Source organism: Lepus europaeus, chromosome 12 (genome assembly GCF_033115175.1).
Source record: "Lepus europaeus isolate LE1 chromosome 12, mLepTim1.pri, whole genome shotgun sequence".
NCBI lineage: Eukaryota > Metazoa > Chordata > Mammalia > Lagomorpha > Leporidae > Lepus > Lepus europaeus.
The window spans coordinates 6,738,037-6,764,110 of NC_084838.1; the positions used below are offsets into that span (position 1 = coordinate 6,738,037).

The 26,074-nt window shown below is 62.8% G+C and overlaps 1 protein-coding gene across 1 annotated transcript in view; it reads left to right on the forward strand.

Annotated features, from left to right (window-relative positions):
* Nucleotides 1-26,074, forward strand: part of NIBAN2 (niban apoptosis regulator 2) — a 47,488-nt gene that overhangs the window by 4,440 nt on the left and 16,974 nt on the right. The window lies entirely within an intron of this gene.

Below are 26,074 nucleotides of genomic sequence, written 5' to 3' on the forward strand. Positions count from 1 at the left end.
AGCTTCCTCAGGCTGACGTGCCGCTCCAAGAGCGGCCTCGCAAGAGAACCACGGGAGTGTTCTGCTACGTTGGACGGTAGCCTTTGACACACGTGGTACTGAGTGTTACCAAGAGGCATCTCGGTGTTGGTGGGATCACCCTGTCTGACAATCGAGTACGAGAAAAGGGGCTGGCTCTGTGGTGTAGTGGGCTAAGTCTCCACTTGCAGTGCTGGCATTCCATACTGGTGCCGGTTCGAGTCCCGGGTGCTCCACTTCCAATCCAGCTCTCTGCTGTGGCCTGGGAAAGCAGTGGAAGGTGGCCCAAGTGCGTGGGCCCCTGCATCCATGGGGGAGACCTGGAAGAAGCTCCTGTTTTAGACCCCTGGTGTAGGATTGGCCCAGCTCTGGGCGTTGCGGCCATTTGGGGAGTGAACCAACAGATGCAAGATTTTTCCCTCTGTCTCTCCTTCCCTCTCTGTCTATAATTCTACCTCTCAAGTTAATAAAAATAAATCTTAAAAAAAGGAGAGAGAGAGAGAGAGAGAGAAAGGGTGTCTTGTTTACTTACTGGGCAAAACAAGGATTGCCTTCTTCTGAGCTGAGTTTAATGACCTGCCCCTGCACACTTGGGAAGTGAATGTAGGTGCCACCCTCCACCCCAGGGCATGACTTCCCGATCGTCCTGGGCGCTGCAGAGACACCAGGGTGGCCGGAAGCAGTCCCTGGGCCTCCTGGGCTGCCGCCCCTTGCCGAGGCCCGGGTCAGCCCCTGGGGGTGAAATGGCCAGGGACCGCGCTGTCTCTTGTGTCGGATCTTACATAACGTGCTTTTGTTGGCTCTGACCCTGCCCTGCCCTCCATCCAGCCTCCTCTGGGCCCTTCCAGTCCGTTCTTCTTCCACCGCGGTGCCCTGAGCGCCAGCCTCACCCCCTCCGAGCTGCCCCGGCCTCCTCCTCGGAGGGGCCTCCCGCCTCACCCCGCAGTCCTTCCCACACACACTGCCAAAAAGAGACCTTTCTAAACCCAAACTGGGCCAGGCCCGCCCTCCCTGCCGCCTGAGGAATGAAGACAAGAACAGGCGTCACTCATCCGCGGGCCCGCTTACTCCTTTAGTGCTACTTCCCCTGTGGGCTTATTGTTAGGCCTGGCTGCCACCGTGACTCAAGCGTGTGTCTTGCCTGTTTCGTAAACGCTCGGTAATAAACGTCTCTCCCAGGTCCTGCACACTGCCCTGGAGGTGCTCCTGGGGCCGCGGCTCAGGTCCGCAGCCTCTGCCCTCACACTGGACGTGGATCGTTTCGTAGACACTGGGTCCCAGAGGCATCCGAGTCGCTGTGCTCCTTTGCTTCCTGGCTCTGGTCAGCCTCCCTTCCGAAGCCAGACTCAGTCCTGCTCCCCTCCCCCTCCCCCCGCTGCCCCTTCCCCCACATCCTCCACCCATCTGGGCACACAGAGGCAGGCACCTTTCTGGGAGTCCCTGAGCCCTGGAGCATCCGTCCTGGACTTGGGGGGGTGGGGGCTGCGGAAATGCCCGGATGTCCACAGCCCCTGGCCGCCTCCCCAGCCTGTAGCCTGCAGGGACAGATACCCTTCGGCTGTGGGAATGGTGGCTGCCGGAGGAGGGTGAGGCAGTCTCGGGCTGTGAGCTTGGTCATCATTTAGCTGAGCACTTACTATGCGCCAGCCTTGCCTTCGCTGTGTTCTGGCCTCAGGGGCAGACCGTGGGGAAACAAGGCCTTAGCTATTCAAACCGCGCTCTGTTGTGACTGCATAGTTCCCGGTGGCCAGACTGGGCAGGGGGCGAGGTGGAAAAGGCCCAGGAAGAGAGGCGGGGGTGGGGAGGCAGGGGGAGGTGGGGGGGGAGAGGAGGAGCCGAGTGGGAACAGAGCAGCGTGTGTCAGAGGCTGCCCGTAGGTTGCACAAATAGATCCCACCCGGCATTACTCAGTCTGGGGCGCACAGTCTCTCTTTGACTGGTCCTGCCCTCCGCCGGCCGCCCCCTCCTCCTCCGCAGGCCCGGCTCTGACTCACTTCGCCCTGGGTCTCCCAAGGCATCCTCCTGCGGTTGCAGACATTCCTGAGCTGCTTCTTCCTTCCCCTGCCCGAGGAAGAAGGCTCTGGGGCTGGGCAGAGTCTTAAGGGAAGGAGCGGGGCAGATGCCTCAGCTTAGAGCTTCCAGGGTGGAGCCAACGGGCCCTCTCCCGGCGCAATGTTAGGGCCTGAGTCACCGAGAACGCACAGGTCTCAGAACCGGAGGAACAGGAAGTGCTTGCCCTGGAGGGCTCCGGTTCTGCCCCTGGGATCCGGTTCTGCCCCCTGGGATCCGTCCTTTTTTGGAGCTGGGCTTCCTGTGGCCCAGAGAGGTGAAGGGAGCCGCCTGGTGACACAGTGGACGGCAGGTTGGCAGAGGCAGGGAACCCAGGGGTTCTGGGCTCTGCCGCCAGGTGGCCTGGGGTTTCGGGCTAGCCGGTCACCTTCTCTGAGCCGGGGCCCCTCTGGGATGAGGAGGACAGTTCTGCTTCTCAGGGCATCCAGCACGGGGCTGAGGATACAGTGAGCGACAGCCGCTGTGCTTGTCACTTTCCTGGGTAGACTTTGCACCCAGGGATATGCGCCAGGTCTGTCCCGTGGCCCCTGCAGCCCACCCAGCACCTGCCTCTGTCTGAGGGGCACCAGCCGCGGCCCTGGGCATCTGGAGCGGCGGGATGGATTTGTGGCTGCACGGCCGTCAGTCGTTCCATGCATCTTCTGTCGCTTGGCAGACTTGGGAGGCCCCAGCCTGGTCCTCCCCCTCTGCGGCCTCCAGACCAATACCTGCTCTTGGGGATTCTCTGCCTCTGAAAATCCCTCTCTTGGGGTCTCGAGCCGCCTTCGCAGGCAGGGCTGGGTGGGCGGCTGTGCAGACACGGAGCTCTGTGCCTCTGACACCCGCCAAGCAGGTGACAAGCTCTGGCCCCAAATGCACTTTGTCGTTCTGTTCTTCGTTCAACCAACAAGTGCCCGTGGTGCGAGGCAGGGCCTGGACCAGCAAAGTGGAGGGGGCACAGCCGGGGGACATGTGCATGGGGGACAGGGACAGCCCTCAGTGATGGTAGCAGGTGGGGCTGAGGTCATCTGATGCCTGTCACCCGTGCCCCAGCAGGTTTATGAGGGCTGCCCCTCCAGCCAGGGGTCCTGCAGTGATGGGAGACTCCGCCCCTTCCCCACCATGGGCAGAGCAGGAGAAGGCTGGGACCCCAGGACCTGGTCTTGAGCTCCTGTCTCCAGCGCCTGTCATTTGGCAGATGCTGGTCCTTCTCTGGGCCCCAGGCCCCTCATCTAGAGTGGGCAGAACGGAAGCCCAGCAGGTGCCGTGAGGAACAGGGAGATGATGCTGCCAGGGTGCTTAGCCTTGCAGGGAGCACGGGCTCGTGGGATCCTGGGCTGTGACCGCCGTGTGCAGACCTTGGTAGAACCTGGGTGAGGGAGACCCTGTACTCATGGTATCAAAAGTGCAAGGTGGGGTCCAGGGTGCTGAGTGCAGGGCCCCTGGCATGCCCCTCCCCTCGCCTGGCCACAGTTCCAGAACTAGAGTTGTGAGTCTGAGCCTTGATGGATTGCTGTGTGACTCAGGACCGATGGCTGTGCCTCTCTCTGCTCCTGCTTTCCCACCCACTGAAGCTGCCGCCCCACCTCCCGTGGGGTCCAGCTGGGTTTGTGAAGCTTGTGTCTTCCAGGATCCAGGCAGACACCCCTGAGCAGGGGGCTCCCCACTGCCTGTGTCCCACCTGCCGCTGATGCACCCACCTGCCGGGAGCCGTGGTGGGAGCAGGCTGGAAGCCTGCGCCCCGGGGCCAGTGCCGGGTGGTATTTGACAAGTCCTTCCTCCTCTCTGTGCCTTGTCCCTGCTCTGTCCATCTGTGCTATGGGCATGAGGACGGTCTCCAGGGCTCTTCCCGCTCTGATCTCTTGGGAGCCGGTGGTTCTTGGGCTGCCTGAAGGACCCTCAGCATGGTGCGGTCACACTGTTGAGGGGAGTGCGGGGCACTGGTGCCGAGGCAGAGACGCGAGCCCTGATCTCATGGAACTTGTGCCAGCCCGGAAGGTTCCATCAGGCTGGCCGTGCTGTGGTTCTGGTTGCAAAGACAATGAATCTTTATGTTTGCGTGTTGGTCTTAAACACCTGCCAGCCCTGCTCAGGAGGCGGCCATGGCTGTGGCTGTGGCTCTGGGGCAGTCACTCTCCTTTGCAGAGTGCGGGCTGTCAGGAACAGAGACGGGGCCCCTGGCTCGGAGGCTGTGTGGATGCAGGAGCGGGTCAGTTCCTGGCCGGCCGAGGTGCTGGGCAGGGACAGTGGCGTTTGAGCTGAGGTCCCCAGGGAGCTGGCTGTCATTGTGCCCCTGCCTGTCAGGGGCGGAAGGCGCGATCCAGACATCCCGAGGGGGTGGGTGACAATTGACTTCTGTTTTGCTTCTTCTTGGTGCTTTTCTTGTTTAATTTTCTTTTTAAAAATGTGATTTATTTGAAAGGCAGAGTGACAGAGAGGGGGGAGACAGATCTGTTTGCTGTTTCCCTCCCTGGATGGCTGTAACGGCCGGGACAGTGCTTTCTGGGAGGTGAGGGGGAAAAGGGCACAGTTTTTTTTTTTGTTTGTTTTGTTTTGTTTTGTTTTGTTTTTTTGACAGGCAGAGTGGACAGTGAGAGAGAGAGACAGAGAGAAAGGTCTTCCTTTGCCGTTGGTTCACCCTCCAATGGCCGCCGCGGCCGGTGCACCGTGCTCATCCAATGGCAGGAGCCAGGTGCTTCTCCTGGTCTCCCATGGGGTGCAGGGCCCAAGCACTTGGGCCATCCTCCACTGCACTCCCTGGCCACAGCAGAGAGCTGGCCTGGAAGAGGGGCAACCGGGACAGAATCCGGCGCCCTGACCGGGACTAGAACCCGGTGTGCCGGCGCCGCAAGGAGGAGGATTAGCCTGTTGAGCCGCGGCGCCAGCCTAAAAGGGCACAGTTTAAGCTTTGGGGAGTCTAGGCCTTGCTGGGCCATGGGGCCAGGGTGGCCCTGGGCTTGCTCACGGTCCCCTCGGGCTGATAGAGCCCCGGCCTTGAGTTAGGGCAGTGACTACTCAGGTGCAGACCCTGTCCTTCCCAGCCAAGAAGGACCCTTTGAAGTCAGCTAAGCTGTCCCTGCACCCATTGCATTTCTGGATAAACTGAGGCCCAGGAGGAGGAAAGGACACACCCCAGGGCCTCGAGGCAGCTGGCAGCACAGGAATCCGGGGCCCTGCCCTCTCTGACTCCTTGCCCCTCAGCGTGGATGGCCCCAGACAGCCCAGACACGGTTAGGGAGGGGGCAGTTGGGCTGGGAGGGGCCCAGAGGTTATAATTTTGAAAACTGAGTAAACAAACAAGTCCTGGGTGAGAGAAGCAGGTCCTGTGCGCGCGCAGACACTGAGCTGCTGTGTCTGCTGCGCCACACCCTCCCCAGACCCCCTCCCGGATTTAAGGTTGCCAGGAAAAGGGGGGGGGGCGGAGAGTGCCCCCAGGCTCAGCTCACCCTGTGACTTTGGGCGAGGGCTGTCTCCCCATCTCTGCAGGTGGGGGCGACCGTGTGTGCTGGCTCGGTTCTCGGCCGGGAGCCGGGCTGTCTCGGTCCGCACAGGGCTGCTTCTTGGCGACCCGGCGTCTGTGCAGGCCGGGCGGGAGCAGCTTCCCTGGTTTTCTCTTCCGACTGTGGCTCCATCTGAGAGCTGCAACTCGGGTCTGCTCTGCCGGGGCTTGCTGGGCCCGGAGACCCCCATGCCCTTGTGGGGGGTCCCACAGACTTCTGTACCCTCCCCTCCTCCCGCAGTCCCCTGTGTGACTCCTGAGTCCAGCTCTGTGGGCCCAGTTCCCCCCTGTGTGACTCCTGGGTCCAGCTCTGTGGGCCGGAGGTGGTCTAGCCTCAGACCTGCATGGCCTCGGGGGACTCCCGTCTCCACTCTGGGGCCCAGTTCCCCCCTGTGTGACTCCTGGGTCCAGCTCTGTGGGCCGGAGGTGGTTTAGCCTCAGACCTGCATGGCCTCGGGGGACTCCCGTCTCCACCCTGGGGCCCAGTTCCCCCTGTGTGACTCCTGGGTCCAGCTCTGTGGGCCAGAGGTGGTCTAGCCTCAGACCTGCATGGCCTCGGGGGACTCCCGTCTCCACCCTGGGGCCCAGTTCCCCCTGTGTGACTCCTGGGTCCAGCTCTGTGGGCCGGAGGTGGTCTAGCCTCAGACCTGCATGGCCTCGGGGGACTCCCGTCTCCACCCTGGGGCCCAGTTCCCCCCTGCTTCAGTGGTGGAGCTGGCTGAGGGCCTCTGTTGATGAACAGGCGTGGCCTCCGTCAGACCCTCCAGGATCTGTGCCCTCAGTCACGTCCCAGACCCTAAGGGCCCTGCAGAGCAAGGCTGGCGGCCCGGAGCACCTTCCCTGGGCCCTGCCTCCGCAGCCTGGCTCCTGGCACCCCTTCTACGTGGTTCTCATGCCTTTATTTTTTGCCCCTAATTTATTTTCATTGTATTTGAAAGGCCTGGAGACAGAACTTCCGTCTTCTGGTTCATTCCCCAGATGCCAACAATCGCTGGGGTGACGCCAAGCCGAAGCCAGGAGCCTGGGATTCAGTCCAGGTCTCCCATGTGGATGGGAGGGAGCCAAGTGCTTGGGCCACCATCCTTTGCCTCTTAGGGAGCTTGTTAGCAGGAAGCCAGATCGGAAGCAGAGCCAGGATTCGAACCCAGGGCTCTCAGGTTGCAACGCCAGTATCTGAAGCAGCGTGTTCACTGCTGTGCCAAACGCCCGTGCTGTGGCCCTCATCTGTGAGGTGACCACCCGGGGGCTCATCTACCATGGGCTCCCTTGGCCTGGTGGCCAGCGTGGCCTTGAGAACAGCCTGGCCTTGCCGGTCAGGGCTCAGCCAAGTGCCCCAGGACAGCTGCTGTGGCTCCTTCTGCCGGTCTCCGGCTGCACAGAGAGCGACAGGAACACTCCGTTGGGTGCAAGGGTCATGGCATCGTGTGTGTAAAGTGAGCAAAGGCTCACTCATCAATAATCAATACCGTATCAATGATCAGTAGTATTATACTTAGCAAGTGTTGGCGCAAGTGAGCTGGCTATCGGGTGAATGGCTCGAAGCCATGGGGGGGTCCTCTCTGCGGGGGGGCCAGCAGGTGCAGGGTGTGGGGAGCTGGTGGATGACAGAGCAGGGGTGGGACAGATTCACGCAGGCGCTGGTGGCCATGAGGTGTGGGTCCCGGGTGCCTGAGCGGCACATGCTGCCCTGCCGGTTTCCTGTCTGTATTCCTCCCGCGTGACTCACTGCTTTCTAGCCCTTTGTTTTCGTCCTTGAGCCCTGAGGGTGAGGCCGGGAGAGGTCAGGCTGAGGGCCTCACTCCTGGACAGGCGACCCTCCCCCCAGCCGGGATTCTGGCCCTTCTGCAGCGCCTGTGTGACAGCAAGGGGTGGGACCCTGGGCCCTGTGCCAGGTCGGGTGCGATTGATGAGCACCTACTGTGTGTTTGACACTACGCTGGCCGCTGAGGGCTCAGCCGAACCAGGCTCGCCCCGCCCCGCCCCGCAGAGCCCCTCGCTGGGCAGAGACTCCTGGGATAAGTAGTTCCCAGCCACTCAAATGGAGCAGTGATTCGAGCCCAGACTGCTGGAGGAAGTGACGCGTCCCCAGTCCTCTCAGCAGGGCCTGGTCCAGAGGAGACGCGAGTTCCCATGGCCCAGCGTCCGCTAAGTGGATGGGAGGTGGGCTCGGGTCTGGACAAGCCCCTTCCGCCCTCGGTGCCCCAGTTCTGTGTCACTCGTCTTGGAAGGGTGCTGGGTCAGGCGTGGGTGAGCCATCTTCTGGGTCTGAAATATTTATTCATTCATTTATTTATTTGAGAGGCAGAGACAGAGAGAGAGCGCCCTTCTGCGGATTCGCTCCCCAAATGCCTGGGACAGCAGGACCAGGTTGGACTGGAGCTGGAACTGGGGACTGAATCTGAGTCTCCCAGGTGCGTGGCAGGAACCCAGTTTCTTGCGCCAACCCCGCTGCCTCCCAGGAAGCTGGAGTCAGGTGCAGATGCAGGAACCGAGCCCAAGAACTCCAGTGTGGAGCCGGCGCCGCGGCTCAATAGGCTAATCCTCCGCCTGCAGCGCCGGCACACCGGGTTCTAGTCCCGGTCGGGGCGCCAGATTCTGTCCCGGTTGCCCCTCTTCCAGGCCAGCTCTCTGCTATGGCCCGGGAGTGCAGTGGAGGATGGCCCAAGTGCTTGGGCCCTGCACCCCATAGGAGACCAGGATAAGCACCTGGCTCCTGCCATCGGATCAGCCCGGTGTGCTGGCTGCTGCGCGCCGGCCGTGGCGGCCATTGGAGGGTAAGCCAACGGTAAAGGAAGACCTTTCTCTCTGTCTCTCTCTCACTGTCTACTCTGCCTGTCAAAAAATAAATTAATTAGCCTTGCGGCGCTGGCACACCGGGTTCTAGTCCCGGTCGGGGCGCTGGATTCTGTCCCGGTTGCCCCTCTTCCAGGCCAGCTCTCTGCTGTGGCCAGAGAGTGCAGTGGAGGATGGCCCAAGTGCTTGGGCCCTGCACCCGCATGGGAGACCAGGAGAAGCACCTGGCTCCTGCCATCGGATCAGCGCGGTACGCCGGCCGCAGCGCGCAAACTGCAGCGGCCATTGGAGGGTGAACCAACGGCAAAGGAAGACCTTTCTCTCTGCCTCTCTGTCTCTCTCACTGTCCACTCTGCCTGTCAAAAAAATAAATAAATAAATAAATTAATTAATTAAAAAAAAAAAAAAAGAACTCCAGTGTGGGACACAGGCATCAACCGCTAGGCGCAGCACCCAGCCCTCATCGTCTGTAGGTGAGCGTTGGGTCTGCATAACCACAGGACAGGATGGGGTTGGTGGCCCTGAAAGCTGCTCTTTGTGCATCCCAGGTAGAAATAGGGGTGCAGAAGCGCTGTGACAGCCAAAAAGGACCCACGCGCTGGATGAGACCTGTACCGGGTTTTATCCCTGGAACCTGTACCGGCATAATTACCATTCATTTTGGGTTCCAGTGGGACAGAAAGCAATGTATTAATAGGCATGGTTCGGGGCCGGCGCTGTGGTGTAGCAGGTAAGGCCACCGCTTGCAGTGTCGGCATCCCTTATGGGCACCGATTCGAGTCCCGGCTGCTCCACTTCCAATCCAGCTCTCTGCTATGGCCTGGGAAAGCAGTGGAAGATGGCCCAAGCGCTTGGGTCCCTGCACCCATGTGGGAGACCTGGAAGAAGCTCTTGGCTCCTGGCTTTGGATCAGCACAGCTCCGGCCATTGCGGCCACCTGGGGAGTGAACCAGCAGATGAAAGACCTCTCTCTCTCTCTCTCTCTCTCTCTCTCTCTCTCTCTGCCTCTCCTTCTCTCTCTGTGTAACTCTGATTTTCAAACAAATAAGTAAATCATTAAAAAAAAAATAGGCATGGTTCAATGGGACAACATGTAGCCATTTAAAGTAAGGTTGTAGCTTTTATGTCTAAAGGTGTATGTAGGCAAAGACAAAATCTGGAAGCAGATTCAACAGAATGTAGATAGAGATTTTCTTGGGGTGGTGGGCTAGTGGGTTACTCAAAGTTTTTCTTTGTCCTTTCTTTTTTTTTTAATTTTAAAAATTTATTTGTTTATTTGAAAGAGTTACAGAGAGAGAGAGGTCTTCTATCCACTGGTTCACTCCCCAAGTGGCTGCAGAGGCAGGCAAAGCCAGGAGCCTGGAACTCCATCTGGGTCTTCCTGTGGGTGCAGGACTCCAGCAGTTGTGCCATCCTCAGCTGCTTTCCCAGGCGCATTAGTAAGGAGCTGGACCAGAAGTGGAGCAGCCGGGACGCCCAACAAGCACGTGCATGGGATGCTGGCATCGCAGGCAGTGGCCTAACCTGTTGCACCACGGTGCCGACCCCGAGCCACCCCCGTTTAATGAGAGTCCCAAGGCGGTGGCAAGGAAGGCCAGGCTCTGAGAGAGGGCAGGGAAGATTCCGGAAGGGGGGAACTTTGAACCAGGTTTTGAAGGACAGGATGGATTTGGGCAAGTGGAGGGAGTGGCCTGGCACAGTTACCTGTCGGGGGTTGATTTTGGGGGGGTGGGCTGTACCCTGTTGAGTCCCAGACTGAGGAATTAGGGGCAGGAGTCCTTCCCCCACCTTGCTGGCTGCCGTTAGAACCGAATTTCAGTCCCCACTGCTGAGGGTAAGGACAGCAGCAAACATTCACTGGGCCTCCACGGCCTGGCTGCTGGGGCACCTGTGACCGTGGGCAGGTGGGACCCTGGGGGTTCCAGGCAGTGGTGGCACTGAACCCCACGAATACAGAGGCCCTGTCCACACTGGGGCTGCAGGCTGGGTGTGGGTGGGGCATGGGCGGCGAGGCATGGGTGGGTGGGTTCTCAGCCTGCCAGGAGAGGCTGTGACGCCTTCTGTGTCCCTGTCACTGTTCACCCAGAACGTGGCTCCATTCTGCCCTGGTGCTCAAGGAGCAGGCCAGTGCTGGGAGCGTCCCTTCAGCCTGGCTTCACTGTGACCTCAGCGCTCTATTTGCCCATCTGTAGAGTGGGGATGGACGCAAGTGTCTCCGGCTGTGAGGGCTGCCAGTGCTGGCCCACGGCCAGTGGAGTCCCTGCGGGATGGTGTTAGATCAGATGGCCTGGCCGTGAGCCTGCCCTTCCTCTCAGGTGCGCTGTGGCTCCTACCTGCCAGCATCCACTACAGGCCCCATAGCCAGAGGTGTGACCTTTCAACTTTGACCTTCCCTCTCTGTCATTCTGTATAAGCAATACATCGTCATCAGAGAAAAGTCAGGAAATATAGGTAAGTGATAGAAGAGAAACAGAGACGCCCAGTAATCCTTCCACTCAGAAATAATGGTTTTTGAGTATTTTCCTGATGCATGTGTTCTGGCTGACTGTGGCCCTGGGCCCCTGCCCACACGTGGCCACCCAGCAGCTGGCTAACGGCTCCGGAGTATTCCGTCATGCTCCACTATTCTGTTTCAATTGTCTGATTCTTTTTTTCGTGGTGTCAACATGCTATGTGGGACAGCTTTAGTCACATCCGTGGGATTCATCCACTTTCATTGGAGACCCTGCTCCGTGTCGGGCCTTGGCGGGGCCTGGGGGTGCCAGCCGGGGTGGTGGCCATGATCCTGACATTCCCAAAGTGCGACACCAGCAGAGGTGGGGGCTAGGGGTGTGCTTGGGGGCCCAGGGAGCAGCGCTGACCCAGACTGGGAGGGCCATAAAAGGCCCAATAGAAGGGCGGCCTCCAGGGCGCGACCGAAGGCGGAAGGAGGAGGAGAGGGTTGTGGGCAGAGGGCAGCTGTGTGCGGAGAGCAGGGACTGGGGGAAGTAGAATTCCCAGAAGTCAGTGCTGCGGTTCTGGTGGGGGTGACAGCACCCCCCCTGCCCACCCCCGCTGTGCACGAAATGCCTGGTCCTGCTTCAAAGTCCACCACTGCTGTCCCTTTGTGGTGCAGGTGTCACTGGCCTCCCTCCGCTTGGGGGAAACAGGCAGAGCCTCGCACCTGCTGGGGAGAGGCCGCAGAGCCAGGCCGGGCCAGCCCCACAGCCTGGAGCGGGAGGGGCAGGCTGAAAGGAAGCCGGCTCAGCTCTGATTTCCCAGGCTCCCGCAGGGCCGGATCATCTGACAAGAGCCAAGCAGGAAGATCCTGAGGACCCGAGCTTACTGATGCCCTCGATGGGGGGTGACTTTGTTGCCCCTTGGGCTGGCCTGGCCTGGGATCGGAGAGCCCCTCTTCCCGGCGTCCCTGGAGGGTCTGTCCCCACGCTGGCGTTAGCCTGCCTGTCTGGGAGAGCCCCCTCCCACTCCTGTGTTTTAGGACGCCCTGGAGACTGAATGTTGGAGCTCTAGTGTGCTCAGTCAGACCGCTGTGCCAGGTGCTGGGGATAGGTCACCAGCAAGATGGACAGGGCCCCTGCACTCAGCGGGGAAATGGACGCTGACCAGTGAATTTTTTTTAAAGATTTGTTTATTTGAAAGTCAAAGTTACAGACGGAGAGGGAGATACACACAGAGAGGGATCCGCCATCTGCTGGTCCACTCTCTGAATGGCCACAACAGCCGGGCTGCTCCAGGTCGGGGCCAGGAGCTTCATCCGGGTCACCCTCGTGGGTGCAGGAGCCCAAGCACTTGGGCCATCTTCCGCTGATTTCTTGGGTGCATTAGCAGGGAGCTGGACTGGAAGTAGAGCAGCAGGGACCTGAACTGGCGCCCATATGGGATGTGGCTTTACCCACTGTGCCACGGTGCCAGTTCCTAAGCAATGAATTCTTACAGCAAAGTTTTGGTGGCTAACGGGGGTTTGACCTGAGCAGAGGGACGATGATGGCCGGGGACAGTACCTTTTGGTGCCCAAGGCTGATGGGTGGCACTCAGGATGCCTTGATCCAGGCTCCCCTGGGCCTGCCGATGTATTGGGAAGGGACAGTGGGAGGGAGCCAGGACCTTGACGGTCCAGCACCATGGTGTCCATCCTCTTCCCTGGACAGATGGGGGCAGACAGCCAGCAGGGCGAGGGGCTTGCCCCAGGTCTCCAGCTGCCATCGGTACCCGGACTCAGGGTCCAGTGCTCATAACCATGCATCACCGGGGCAAGAGTGAGCCCGTCCCCCCCATCCCTCAGGGACCCCATGCAGGGGAGCAGACACAGCAGAGTGGCCCACGAGTCGGCACAGGCGGGGGTCGTGCAGGTGCCTGGAGCAGGGATCCGAGAAGATTCCTTCCCCACCTCCCCGGAGCCCCAGGAGACCTGCGGCCAAGGGCGGGGCCCGAGCTCACCACTGGCCAGCTGCTGCGGGCCAACCCCGGGGCAGTCTTGCTGTTTGAATAAACTTTCCATTTTCTGTCTGTGTGACCATCTCCGTGCCAAGGGTCCCTGGCGCTGCGGCCTGGAATTGGGTTTCCTCCTGGCCCAGCTGCAGACACATGAGGGCATTTTCATATTGGCTCATCTTCCTCCCTGCTCTTCTCTCTCTCCCTCCTCCCCGCTGCAAGCTGCAGGCGGGAGCACATGTCCTGTGTCCTGTGCCTGGTGGGGGGGGGGCGGGGAGGGGGAGCATAGCGGGGTGGGGGAGGGAGTGGGGAGGGAGGAGTCTGGAGTCCTGGGACAGCTGGGGAAGAAAGGACAGCGTCGTGGGAGGGACACTGGCCCTGCAGGGAACTTGGCTCCTGTAGGTTTGCTGTCTGCATCTGGCCCTTTGGTGCTGGGTCACAGGAACCGGTGAGTCTTGGTTACTCGCTCTTAGCACTGGCATTAACTGGGCTCTTGCCCAGGGTCCTGCCGGTGCCAAGCTCCTCTCACACATTTGGTCTCCTCAGCAGCTCCCTGAGGCAAGCACTATTTTTATGCCCATTTTATGGTTAGAACAGCTGAGGCTTGGGAGGTCATGGCCAGTGGCAGAGCTGGGTCTGCCTTGTCCCAGAGTTTGTGTTTTTCCCACCAGGCTCCCTCCATGGCCTCCTCACCAACTGGACCCCCGGCCTCTGCTCGCACCCCTCCTGTGCGGGGGGAGCTCCCTACCTCCTGGAGTCCCCTGTCCTATACTGAGCATCGAGACCGTCCAGTGCCCCCACTGGCGTCCTGTCCACCTTCTGTGAGTCTCTGGGGAGTAGACTCCGGTCTGGCCAGGGCGTGTCTGTGCCAGGGCATCCCTGCCATCCGGTTCCCAGGGGGAGGAGCTACCGCCTGCCTCCCTTAGCACCCCTGCCCGGCACTCCGCCCTGACCCCACACAGCAAGCCAGAAACTTGGGGCTAACGCCCTCAGTCTGACAACAGAATAAGACAAGAAAACAAGAGGAGCGTGGTACAAGATACCAGGACAGTCAGGCGCAAGGATCCCTGCCCACGTGGCACTGGGGGGCGGGGGCGGGGCTGGCGCAGCTCCCCCCATCCTGTTGGTTCCCATGGCCCAGGTCTCCAGCTGCCATTGGTACCTGGACTCAGGGCCCAGTGCTCATAACCATGCATCCATCACCAGCCCATTTCACCGGGGCAAGAGTGAGCCCGTCCCCCAGGGGAATCAGAGGCTCGCCCACCGCCTCCTAGGAGTTGGTGACAGGGTGGAGCCAGGGCTTGGGGCCCTAGGTGTCCCCAGCAGGTGCTGTCTCTGGGATGGTGGGCCCGCGCTCTGTGAACGGCGCAGTGGCAAGGGAGGCGAGGGGGCCGCAGCCAGGGCTGGGGTCTGCGAGCTGGGTGCTGTGGTTGGTTTGTGCCTTTGCTTTTACAGATCTCCCTCGATGTTTCTTGCTCCGCTTTGCTTTCTGATTAATTGACCTCTGAGGGGAAGGGGGCTCGGAAAGATGAGACCCCAAGTGTGTCCCCCCCTTGACTGCTGCTGCTCCAGGTTCTCTGTCTGTCCCTGGTCCGTGGCCTGAGATAGGCAGGAAACAGCCATTGGCACTTGCGACAGATCCCACTGTGCACCTGCCTGCCCTGTCCCGGCCACCGTCTCTAACTGGCAGATGGCATCCCATCAACTTGTCATCGTTGTCCTTGGTAACGGAGCCTTGTGGGCGTGGCTGCCCACCCTGGAGTGCCTGGTTCAAGTCCTGGTTTTTCTGCTTCCAATCCAGCCTCCTGCCAGTGCACACCCTGTGAAGCAGCAGGTGATGGCTCAAGTATGTCAGAGACCTGGATTGGGTTCCTGGCTCTCAGCTTCCATCTGGCCCAGCCCTGGCTTTTGTGGGCATTTGGGGAGTGAACTGGCGGCTGGAACATTTCTCTCTGTTTCAAATACAATGAAAAAAAAACCAAAAAAATATGAGCGCATACTCGGTACCCTCGAGCCAGCAAGGGGTAGAGTTAGAATCTGAGCTGAGCTGTGATCCCTTAACCTGCACCTGTTAACCTTGACCTTAACCTGCTGTTCCGCGGGAGTGCGTGGGCAGTGTTGGGGAGAACCGAGGAACGCTGTCTTGAGTCAGTGCATCTCGGCTGGCGTCTCCTGGGCCTTCTGCTTGGCACACGCCCCCTTCACCCGGCCCCTGCCCGTTAGTTACATGGTCCTCTTTTTTTTTTTTTTTTTTAAATTTTTGACAGGCAGAGTGGACAGTGAGCGAGAGAGACAGAGAGAAAGGTCTTCCTTTGCCGTTGGTTCACCCTCCAATGGCTGCCGCGGCCAGCATGCTGCGGCCGGTGCACCGCGCTGATCCGAAGGCAGGAGCCAGGTGCTTCTCCTGGTCTCCCATGCGGGTGCAGGGCCCAAGCACTTGGGCCATCCTCCACTGCACTCCCTGGCCACAGCAGAGAGCTGGCCTGGAAGAGGGGCAACTGGGACAGAATCTGGCGCCCCGACCGGGACTAGAACCCAGTGTGCCGGCGCTGCAAGGCGGAGGATTAGCCTGTTGAGCCACGGTGCCGGCCACATGGTCCTCTTGATGGTGGGGCCGGCTTTGTCTGGCTCTCTGCTGCGGAGCACACAGGGTCCTGTGGTTGTTGAATGAGGGCAACAGTCAACTCTTCTGGCTCCAAGGAGCCTTGGAGAGCCTCACCTGACCGTGGCTCTGCTGCCGGCCACTGTTAGGGTCTGGGCTGGCCATGGAGCAGATGAGGATTGTGGGCCCTACCCTCCACCCTCCACCCCCCACCCCTGCTTCTTGGCAGCACTACCCTGGCTAAGGCGAGGGGCTGGCTCTCGGGCTGATCATGGAAGCAAGAGGAAGATCTCGCTCAGCAAGTTCTGCCTGGTGTTTCCAGGCGCAGCTGCAGCCTGGACACGGAGAGGAGGGCGGGCGGTTCGCTCTCAGTCCAGGCCCGCGGGGGGGGGGGCTCCTGCTGATCCGCATGGGCCCCTGGTCCAGCCTCAGTGCACCGGCCTCGGGCAGAGACGGATGTGATGGGGAGCATGGGCGGTCCTGACAAGTGGCCAGGTCCTTGGCTGTAACACTGGGCAGTCAGACGCCAGTGGGGCCCTGAGCGGGACGAGAAAGGAAGGGAGGCTGGCAGGTGGCTGAGGCAGTCAGCACGGATGGGGGCCAGGTATGAGGGGCGGGGTGGTGCTTGTACCGTCACGGCGGGGCCCCCGCATCCCCACGTTCAATGACCCTGGATTGAAAATATTTGAAAACAGAAACTTGCATCCGTACCGAGCATCTGCATGCTTTCCCCGTCGTCAGAGCAGCTGACTTCCCTCGCGTCGGCCTTGTGTTGGGAATAAGACGCGATCCAGAGAGCACGGCAGGTGCACGGGAGGACGCGTGCAGGTCGTGTGCAAATTCTGTGCCGTTTGCGTGAGGGCCTCCAGCATCTGCAGAGTTGGGGGATTTCGGTATCGGAGGGAATGCTGCTGCCTCGGGCCCCGGAAGACACCCGGTCCTGGGGAGAATGTGCGGCTCGGAGCGGAGAGGCTGCGGGGCACGGCGCTGGCCGGCTTGCAGTGGGCATGAGCAGAGCGGGGTGCTTGGCCCTCCCCGGCTCCTCCAGGCTGCCTTTGACCCCTGACTGGCTCTGATGATCTTGGGTGTGGCCTAGTCCGTGGCTGGGGACGGTGCAGGACATCGGCCTGGAAACATGGCTCACACGTGTGGCAGGCGTGGCACAGCCCCTGTGGCAGGCCCGGGGTGGGTGTGGGGAGGCCCGTCCTGCCCGGAGTGAGAGCTGCTGGAGATCCCCAGGTTCCGGGCGTCTGTGCTCCCAGTGCAGGTGCCAGCTGAGCTGCGAGGGCTGCAGAGCTTTGGGTTCCCTCTGTTTGTGTCAAGATGGGAATCAGGTGTAAAGGCGTGGGCTTGGGTGGGTGGGTCTTCATTCCCCTGGGCCTTCCTCCTCTCCCCACCCCCAGACCTGTTGTTCCTGAGCCCTGGTTAAATATTTGCTCATGAGAAGCGTTTTAAAGGCAGCTTTGCGAACCCTGGCCGGCTCCTCCCTGGCCTTCTTGGTGAGGACACTCTGCCAGTACTGGTGGGTGCTGCTCCGTTGCCTTCCAGGCCCCGGCAGCCTTTGGGGCAGCCCTGTGGGTGGCTGAGGCTGGAGGACCTCACCCTGGAGTGGCTCAGTTTGCACCTGCTTTCCCAGCACCCAACCCAGGCCAGGCAGGAGCTGGGAGCAGCGGACCCCGCAGAGAACAGGGGGTGTGCAGAGCCAGGGTGGGAGGAGGCTGAAATTGCAGCTTGGAGGTGCCCGGGGGGCGGGGGCAGGCTGGGGTCGTGGGGCTGGGGTCCACAGGAGGTGGTGTTTTCTGGAGGAGGGGAGGAGGCAGGAGCTGCCTGAGGAGGGGTGGGCAGTGGGAGAGCACTTCACAGACCCAGGGCCTCCTGCTCTGGGTGCGCACGTCCCCCGGCCTCTTTCTCTGCACGTTGGGCCGCTCACAGAGGCTGGGGCTCTGGGCAGCCCCAGTTTCCCCATCTGTCCACGGGAGAGCTCGGATGCGACCTCCCAGGTCCAGTGGCCCGCTCTCAGCATTAACAAGGGAACAGGCAGAGCAGGAGTTCCGCCAGCGCCCTGAGTTAAAATCACAGCTGAGTGCCTGTGTCCATTTCTCCCGGCCCTGGGCCCTTGTGAGCTACGAGCGCCACCATCTCCTGAGCCCTCCCCCAGCCACCGCGTGAGCTGGGGCCGCTGTGATGTCAAACCCATCGCACGGTGAGGAAACAGGCCCAGAAAGGCCATTCTGAGCTCAGCATTTGTTTCTTGCTTCAAACTTGACCCTGGAACCCACATGCGTCTGTGGGAAGCCCACCCTCTTCTCCCAAGGCCCAAGGTGTGCTGGGTGCCGGGATACAGTGACCCGAGGGGCTGCCAGGCAAGGCGGGAAGGTCCTGGTTCTAGCAGGGATGGGAACATCCTCGGGGTTCGTTCTCTGGTTTGACTCTGTGTGACCCTGGGCAAGTCACTCAGCCTCTCTGAGCAGTGTCCCAGGAGAGGGTTAAGGGAAGTGAGGTTGCTAATGACTGTTCAGGGGTATCAGAGCCAGACGAGCAGCTCTGTCACCTGCTCCGCTGCAAGGACTATTACAATCATGTAAACTGGCTGAGGAGGTGATGAGTGAGCACAGCCTTGAAGTCTGGCTGAGATTTTGAATGGCGGAAGTGAGGGGGAGGGTGTCCCCCCAGGCAGAGGGCAGGGCACAGGTGACAGCCAGCACGCAGGGCAATGCCTGATGTCGGCAGGAAGTGGCTGGGGAAGGGGAGTAAGACCCTGGGTCTCCAAGTCGGTTTGGTGCCACCTGTTGGAGGCTGCTGTGTGCCAGGCCCCGCGGTGGAGCCCTGGAGTCCACCGAGATTGTTCCAAAGTGTTCCACGTGTTAACTCAGACGCTTGCGCAGCCCTGGGCGCTCAGGGTCAGCCTGGGTTCAACTCCCAGCTTGGATTCCGGCTGTCCGACACCTGGGTGACCTTGGACGAGCCCTTGACTCCTCTGCCTCCGGGGTCAGGCTCGCTGTCAAACGGTAGAGCTGCGCCGCACGCAGCCCGTGCGTGAGCCCACTGCCTGCCCGGCTGTCCTTGGCTGAACCCTGGGAATGACAGTCCCCTCCTGGCCCAGCACACAGGAGCACACACCTGTCAGGTGGCTGCCGAGCTGGCCCTGGCTTCCTGCCCGTGGTTGTTTGTGGGAAGAGGTTTTCCTCTTTAATAACTGACCTCAGACAAGGCGTGACCAGCAGAGCCCCTTCAGGGCCCTGGGGCCGGCAGGGAGGGCAGCCCTGCACCTGCCACCTCCCCAGGGAGGCAGGACAGCGTGTGCACACCCCCCGCCCCGGGCCCAGGCCCAGCTAAGAGCCCGATGGCGGCGCCAGCCTCCCTGTCCGGAGTTTGGAATGGCAGGGCCCTCGGTGACGCTTTGCTGCTCGGTGGGGCAGAGGCCCTAGCCCAAGATCGCTGCCTCTGGCCTGGGGTTCTGGGCTTCCTTCGCCTGTGTCCTGTGTGCCAGGCCCTGCCCCATGTCGAGGGGGTCCTGCTTAGGGGGTCAGACAAGGAACAGGGAGTTCGTGGGGGCGTCCCCCCAGCCTAGGGACAGCACACTGGGAGCCGAGGAGTGAGCCCAGCAGAGGAGGGAGGGTCGGGCCCTGAGAGCGGCCTGGGGGACCCCGCAGCATCGTGGGGGCAGGTGGGGCTCAGCCTCTGTCCCAGGGCGTGGGAGCTGTGGGAGGTCTGGGGCAGCAGGGAGGTTCGGGCGACTTCCCCTCTGGTTCCTGTGCCGGGACGCATCCGAGCCGGCAGGAATTCAGAGGCCGTGGCCGGTGGTGGAGGCCGTGCTGAGCTCCCCTAGCCTCAGCCGGAAACCCCCTCACCCCGGTAGTCTTGTGCTGGGGTCCAGGGTGTGGCCAGCGCGGGAGCTGGACTCGCCTTGCTCCTCCAAGTGGGGTCCCAGGGAGGCGCGGTTGCCACGCAGGAGTGCAGAGTGCAGCCCTTCCTCCAGGGCCACTCGCGTGGCAGCCGGCCCGGCCCCTTGCCCTCTCGGCTGCTGCCCTGAACTGCCTGGGGCAGGGGCGGGGCACTGTCCTGTCTTCCCCGGCCCTGGCACGCTCCGAGGGTCCCCTGTCCTGCTGCCTGGCGGAGCCTGTCATTACCCCTCCCCTCGGCCTCGTCCCTGATTACAAGGCCTGAGCAGGAGCCTCTCTGATGCAGACCACACACAGGCCCCGTGCCCAAGGTGGGCATGAGATGGACTCGCCCAAACTCCGGCTCCCTGGGAGTCCGTACGGGCTCCGTGTCCGTTCACAAGCTGTGCATCCCCAAGGAAGTCACTTGACCTCTCTGGGCCTCCCTGTCAGTCTCTGTTAAGTGCGGGCAGGGCACGGAATGCAGGTGTAGTCAGGTGTGCCGGGCTGGGTAAGGAAAAGGCTGAGCAGGCAGGCCCGGGTGTGGCGCTGGGGGCCTGGCTGCCCACCCAGCCCTGTTGGGGTACGCTGTGTGACCCTGGGAGAGTGTCGTCACCCCTCTGGACCCTGCGTTCTCCCTGTGTGCCAGGCGGACGTTGGAGGTGGTGGTGCCTGGACCACCCCGGGGCACAGGGGCACTGAGGCCATGGCTTCCTCCTGCGCCCCCAGCGGCCTCCCCCCCCAGCGGCCTCCCCACCCTGGACCTGCTCCCCGGGCTCTGGGAACCGGGCGGGCGGGTTCGGAGCCCGCCCCACCCCACAGAGCGCGCCACCTGCCTGGTTTCAGTCTGCAAACTCTCAGGCCTGAAACTCTGAAACCAGGCCGGGCCTGTGGGCAAGGTGTGGCGCCGGAGCCCACTGGAGGGACCGGACGGGCCAGGGCCGGCTCTGGCACGGGGCCCTCGGCTCGGGCCAGGCCGGGGTGGGACCGGGCGGGGCCCTGTGGTTGATGCAGGGCCGGTGTGATCGGGGCCGGGGTTCCGTCATAATGGGGAGCGGGGATATGGGCGCAGGCTCCCGGGCCCTGGGCTGGGGCCCATCCCTGACTCCGCCACTCCTCCGTGGGTGGGCAGGCACATGGGTTCCCTGGGGCTGCGGATTTGGGGGGTGGATTCGGGTAGGGTGCCGGGCGTGGGTGCCGGGCATGGGCACCGCGCAGCTGGGCCCTCAGCTCCGCATTCGAGGCTCCCCAGAACATTCCTTCCCCTGAGCTTCACTCCTTCCCCTCGGTTTCCCCATCTGCACGATGGGCCCAGTACCCATCCCCCAAATCCCCAAAGAGCCAGGGAACCTCAGGACACCCTGGGCCCCCCGCCCCGTTCTCGCACAGCCCCCCGTCTCTGCACAGGAAGCAGTGTGACCCGTAAACTGTCAGTTTGGAACATCAGAGATTAGCGCTCTTCCGGCAGCCCGGGCTGCTGTCCACGCTGGTCCTGGGGGTGGCTCGGCCGCACCCACTTCCTAGGGGGCCCAACTCCTGCGAGCCTCTCCCTTGCAGGGTGTGGCGCTGTGCTCTTGGGCTCACTGGAGCTCCCGTAACCTGACTCGGGCGTTTGGAGGCTGAGGTCCCACGGCTGGGAGACAGCAGGGCTGAGGCCTGAACCCAGAGCCTGGGTGTTGGGTGGAGACAGTGCCCCTGGCCAGAGCTGTCACTGGCAGCTCAGAGGAGGCGCTGAGCCCTGTCATTACCCCCAGGTCAGCTCCTGGGGCCAGGGAGGTGCTGAGTAGATGAGATTTTAAGTAAGCTCAGCTGACGGGGCCCCACCCGCCCATTTTAGAGGTAGGGAAGTTGAGGCCTAAGTGAGGGTGAAGGTTCTCTGCCTGCCAGCTCCGGCCAGATGGCAGCGAGTGGGAGCTGGAGACCCCAGACTTCAGCCCCTCACCGCCGTGTGACCTTGGGAGAGTCACGTGGCTTTTCTGAGCCTCAGTTTCTTCATCTGTAAAATGGGGCAGTAAAACCTGCTCTGCCTGTCTTGGGACTGGACAGGGACCAAGTGAGGGGGCAAAAGGGGAGGGCCCCTGGGGTGAAGAGGCCACACGGGCTGGGGTTTGGGGCAGGCTTTAGTGAGAGAGGGCCTCCTCCCTCCCCTTCCAGGCTGTGTGTCTCTGGTGCGTCACCGGGTCTCCCTGGGCCTCAGATGTCTCCTCGGCAGGTCAGAGGCCGTAACACCTGTTGGGCTGCACGGGCCGTTGCACACGGCCGTCTCCGTCTTGGTGGAGTTGAGTTGAGCCTCGAGTCCCAGGGCGGGGCTCCCCTGTTTGTGGCGGCCTCACTGTGAGGCTGGACTCTTGGCTCCAAAGGAAGCCCTGTGCTGGGGGTGGGGGGCCGTCCCGGCCTCATGTCCGGGCTGCGGCATGCCACGCCCCTGCAGATGCCACGTGCAGTCAGCGGCCTGGGGTAGCCAGTGGCTCCCCGCGGTGACAGAGCCCAGTGGCGGCTGGACACGGAGGGGCACCTGCTCCCTCCTGGGCTCATACGCGAATCAGGACACAAGCACAGGCTGTCTGTCACACGTGTGTACATGCGCACATGCATGCCCCACCCCCACGACGCTGCTTCCCCACCCCCCTCCCCACTTGCCTGCGCCACGTTTCGCCCCTGGTGGGCACACCCTTTGTCTGTCTCAGTCTATTAGAATTAGAGGCTTGGCTGGCATTGTCAGTTATGATTCTTCTGTGGTTCTTGTCCCGGTTCCTTAGGGGGGAAAAAACTTTATTTTTTTGTTCAAGCTATAACAGTTACACCTGCTCATGACAATCTCACCACCGTTAGACGCTGAGTGCTGCTGTGGGTCACCCAGCACTTCCAGAGGCCCTGGGCTTCCCCGGGCTCCGCGCGCCCCGCTCAGGCTATGATGGGCTCTGTGAGCACGTGCTGCCGACGAGGGGCTTGGGGCTCCCGGGGCGGCTGGCAGGGCTGGCCTCCTCTGCAGCCGGACTCCACTCCCACCTGTGCGCCTCGGCGCCCGGAGGCCTGGCCCAGATGCGGGGGCTGAGTCAGGTGGAGAGACAGGGTGCATGAGAAGACCGCCCCACCCAGCATCTCCGCAGTGGTATTGGGGCCTCCTGGGACCTGGGCCCAGGCAGAGTAGCCAGGAGGGAAGAAGGGGGGACGGAGCAGCACAGGACGCGTGCTGTGCACCTCCCGGGCAGAGGCCCACTCTCAGCAGGTGCAGCCGTAAGGCCCGGCTCCGCTCCCCTCCCCTGCTCTCCCTGGGAGGCCTTCCCCAGGGCTGCGCTGTGGGACCCTGGCCTGGCTTCTGTCTTGTGAGTCCTCTGTCCAGGCTGAGCTCCCGCTGAAACCGCACCCCGAGTCCTTGTGTCCGTGTTTCCGGGGTTCTGATCTGTGTCCTGTGGCGGTTCCCCCCCAGCTGACTTAGGACAGCCTTTGGCCGTGTGCTTGGGACCCTCTCTCTGCCCTGAAGCCCTCTCTCAGTAGTAATCTGCTGAGTGGACAGTGCGCCTCCCCCACGGCCCCTCCCTTCCCCACAGCCCCGCCCCTCCTGGCCCCGCCCCTCCATGGGGTGCACAAAGGGAGCCTCCCGGCCTGGCCCTATCCTGCAGGTTGCAGCCCCCACCAAGTTCACCGGTGCTGAGGGCCACGCTCCCTGTCTGCTCCTGGAATTTCAGGAGCCAAGGGTTTGTCTGTCAGTGGGTCCAGCCCCTCCCAGCCGGCTAGCAGGGCCTGCCTGTGATTGCGGTTGTGAAAAGGGCCGTGGCTGCGGCTGTCCTGGGTGCAGGGCGTGCCGGGCGTTTCGTTTCCGCCCAGCCCCTCTCCTGTCTCCATTGGCGACGTCGCCCCGGCCCCCAGCCCTCCTCTCTGGACTCTGGCCCCAGGTCCGACCTGAGTAACCTGGGCACACCCACCGTGAGATCTGGGGTGTCTCATCCCCGCCGTCCTGCTCCTGGCCTGGCCTCCCCTACCCCCAAGGCCTCTCAGCAGCAGAGACCGGGCTCAGGGACCCCAGGCTCCGTCCCGATTGTCACGTGCTAAGGGCTTCTGTGGCCCCGCCACACCCTGGCCTCCGAGCCCCTGGGTGGGATGGTGGGACGTGTCCGGGGCTTCTCTGGCCGGCCTCACCCTTCCTGGCCCCCTTCCCCGTCCAGCCCTGGGGTCCTGGGCCCAGCTCCCCTTTGCTTGGACTCGATATCACAGTTGTGCTGAAAGCAGGCTGTGGGCAGGCGGCTCTGAGTTCAAGTCCTTACGCTGGGGCTGGAGGCTGGGGGCCCAAGCCCGCCGTCCTGCCAGCTTCGTCAGCTGCTCAGGGCTGACAGAGCCGGGACTGGGAGCCCTGGGCCTCTTGAGGGCCTCACCCCAAAAATGGGACAACAGTGGCGCTGGCCCCCACGGTTTCCTGCAGACTCTCAGGGGACCGGCACTCCGTAGGCGGGAGCTGTGACCCTGACCGTGGTCCTGGTCAGCGCTGTCCGTGGGCCTGGTCTCCTTTCCTCTGTTTCCTGGCCTCCCCTGCCCCTCCCCTGCCTCATCATTTTTCAACCCCCCCCTTCTGAGAAAGTGCTGGTTGTTTGTGGCTTTTAAAAACCAAGCATTCAAGCAAATTCCTCATTTGTTTTCCTTTCCCTCCCCCAGCCAGAATCTGGACCTCCTCCTGGGGGGAGGGGCACACAGGCGGGGCCAGGGGCTGCAGGGGTGGGTGGGCTGAGCAGCTGTCTCCAGAGGGTGTCTCCTCTGCCCACTGTCACTGAGGAGGGTGCAGGGGGAAGGGTCATGTTGCTCTCTGCCTCCTCCTGGCTGAGCCCCAGGACTGCATCTAGTGCCACCACCCACTGTGGCTGTGTGCCGATGAGGGAGCCGGAGCCTCTGTGGGTCTCAGGGCCGGGGTGGAGCTGTGGAGGGGGTGACAGGAACCACTGTCCTGCCTGGGAGCCCTTGGTGCCCCTGGCACTGAGCACGGGCGGGGCGGGTCCTGTCAGCCCCTTGCAGGAGGAAGGCCCAGGCCCAGGTCTGGGGGACTTGGGATCCCAGACTGATGGCAGCGGCAGTGGAGGGGGCCGGTCCATCAGGAACCCGTCCTCACAGTGGGGCAGGAGCCCCAGCCCGGGAATCCGCTCCCCTCCCCCGGGCCTGATTCTTCGTCTGCAGATGGAGCTGCTTGGGCAGCACAGACGCCCCTGAGGCTCCGGGCCTCACTCTTCTCACCCAGAAATGGCCCTAGCACAGGAGTGGAGCCAAGACACACAGCATCCACCGCCGAGTCCCTCCCCGAACGTCAGCGGCCCTGGGCTGGGGGCCGAAGCCCTGAGTCCAGATCTCTGCCCAGGTCCCCCACGTGGGTGGTAGGAACAGAGTCCCCTGGGTTCCCACTGCTGCCACCCACCAGGGTCCCCCCCCACTGCCGCCGCCCACCAGGGTCCCCACTGCCGCTGCCCACCAGGGTCCCCACTGCCACCGCCCACCAGGGCCCCCCCCCACTGCCGCCGCCCACCAGGGTCCCCCCACCACTGCTGCCGCCCACCAGGGTCCCCCCCCACTGCCGCCGCCCACCAGGGTCCCCACTGCTACCGCCCACCAGGGCCCCCCCCACTGCTACCACCCACCAGGGCCCCCCCCCCACTGCCGCCGCCCACCAGGGTCCCCCCACCACTGCCGCCGCCCACCAGGGCCCCCCCCACTGCCGCCGCCCACCAGGGTCCCCACTGCTACCGCCCACCAGGGCCCCCCCCCACTGCCGCCGCCCACCAGGGTCCCTCCACCACTGCTGCCGCCCACCAGGGTCCCCCCCACTGCCGCCGCCCACCAGGGTCCCCCCACCACTGCCGCCGCCCACCAGGGTCCCTCCCCACTGCCGCTGCCCACCAGGGTCCCTCCCCACTGCCGCCGCCCACCAGGGTCCCCCCACCACTGCTGCCGCCCACCAGGGTCCCTCCCCACTGCCGCCGCCCACCAGGGTCCCTCCCCACTGCCGCTGCCCACCAGGGTCCCCCTACCACTGCCGCCGCCCACCAGGGTCCCCACTGCCGCCACCCACCAGGGTCCCTCCCCACTGCCGCCCACCAGGGTCCCCCCACCACTGCTGCCGCCCACCAGGGTCCCCCCCCACTGCTGCCGCCCACCAGGGTCCCCACTGCTGCTGCCCACCAGGGTCCCCCCACCACTGCCGCCGCCCACCAGGGTCCCTCCCCACTGCCGCCGCCCACCAGGGTCCCGTTAGCAGGAAGCTGGAGGCAGGGGCTGGAGCTGGGCGTCGGACCAGGTCTTCCGCTGTGAGTTGCAGGTGTCTCAACCGCAGGGCAAACACTCAGCTCTAGATGAGTTCACGTTAGAGCGCGCGCGCGCACGTGTGTGTGTGTGTGTGTGTCTGTTTAATTGGGGTTATGAAAGGATCATGACTGTAAGGTAATTCAAATGCCATAAAAGAAAACAAAGCAGAAAGCCGAGTTGGCTCTGCACCCCGTCCCCGCACCCGGCCGGGACCTCCCCGCACAGCCTGGCACCTCCTTCCAAGCCTTCCCTCTGTCCAGGCCGCCGCTCTCCCTGGGCCCCGACTATTCTCCCGACTATTCTCCCGTGGCCCTGCCGCTCCCCTTCTTTGCCTCTCCGGCCCCAGCTCTTCCTCGGGAGCCTGGCTCGGTGTCTGACTGCACTTCCCCAGCCGTGCGGTCAGAGGCTCCCTGGCGTTGCTCGGTGCCCACAAGCCCAGGCCGGCGGATGCTGTGGACCGAGGGCCCAGCCTGCTCTGCACAAGGTCCCCGGCTGTTGGCGTCCGTGCGCCTTGGTGGC